The 1,182-nt window shown below is 42.1% G+C and overlaps 1 protein-coding gene across 2 annotated transcripts in view; it reads right to left on the bottom strand.

Annotated features, from left to right (window-relative positions):
• The window catches only part of LOC101855857, a 161,279-nt gene that overhangs the window by 141,240 nt on the left and 18,857 nt on the right, over positions 1-1,182 (bottom strand). Inside the window, exon 2 of one of the 2 annotated variants that reach the window (XM_005094217.3) lies at positions 443-839. The gene's annotated coding sequence lies outside the window, so the exon portion shown is untranslated. The remainder of the gene's footprint in view (positions 1-442; positions 840-1,182) is intronic. The other variant, XM_005094218.3, reaches the window with a different exon arrangement.

The following is a 1,182-nucleotide window of genomic DNA, read 5'->3' as shown; positions in this document are numbered from 1 at the left end:
GAGAGAGAGAGAGTGTGTGTGTGTGTGTGTATGTGTGTGTGTATGTGTGTGTGTGAGTATTATATTTAAGATATTCAGGGGGGTTTTTCTGTGGTATTTTCTTTGTTTTATCTTGCTTTCCGTCCGACAAGAGGAAAGCAAGATTTATACTCTTTGAAGAGCAAAAGAATTACAGCACTTCAGGTAAATCTTCCTTGTGTAAGGAAGCTACTCAACGATAAAATTACATTCATACAGTTGTCTTTGCAAAACGATGACAAATAATACATCACAGGTCAAAAACGCGTCCTACTGTTTGCTTGATGGGGGTTTTTGTTGTTGTTGTTGTTTTCTTTGTTTTGGTTTTGGTTTGGGTTTTGTTTTAGTTTGTTTGCTGGGAATGGGGGGGTAAGCTTTAAAAAAATAACACCACTTCTTAAAAGCGACAAAACAAATATCTAACTTTATGCACACAGCGTTCAGAGAGAATAAGATCCAGAAACACACGCGTCTCCTTGCAAAGAATGCCCACGGCGCTGTGTTTTCTTTGAAGAAGCCCCTAACGACATTCAGATGGGCTCTGAAGACTGACAATGGCTGAAGGAAACGTTTTCATCATCACAATTATTTCCCCTTGCATTTACTCCAAACAGAACACCGTGCGCAAATGCGGCAATCTCACAGCGCACTTTGCTGACGCGGTAATACGCTTGTTGTCGTGACGTCAGCGGGGAGTGGGTCACGTGACAAGGAGAATCTGACAGGCAAGAGCGGAGGCCGCTGGGTCCCTTGGAGGAGCAGGAAACTTGGGTTGTTGGGGTCTTTTTCTCTTCACCTCGTCAGTTTCTCTTTATGGAACTCTGAAAAGAGAAAGAAGAGCGAAAATGTTTCTTGACTGGAAACAGATATTTTAACATCTTGCCCATGTTTCTGTGGATTGTTATTCTCGGTTCTCCCCCTGTTTGATCGATACAGCCGACAAAATTAGAAACCCCCAAACTGTTCATGAGTTTTCGATTTTAACGGGGTTAAAGGATTCTACTTGACTGAGGTTCATGAGATGCTGAAGATATCTTTGCTCTGTGTGTGTATATTTGTGTGTGTATTTGTGTGTGTATTTGCGTGTGATTTTTTGTATCTGTTGGGGGTGCGTATGTCTGTCTGTCTGTGTGTCTGTGTGTGTGTGTGTGTGTGTGTGTGTGT

This window comes from Aplysia californica, unplaced genomic scaffold (assembly GCF_000002075.1).
Source record: "Aplysia californica isolate F4 #8 unplaced genomic scaffold, AplCal3.0 scaffold00078, whole genome shotgun sequence".
Lineage (NCBI taxonomy): Eukaryota > Metazoa > Mollusca > Gastropoda > Aplysiida > Aplysiidae > Aplysia > Aplysia californica.
The sequence above is the reverse complement of the archived record's forward strand: the minus strand, read 5'-3'. Positions and strand labels throughout refer to the sequence as shown.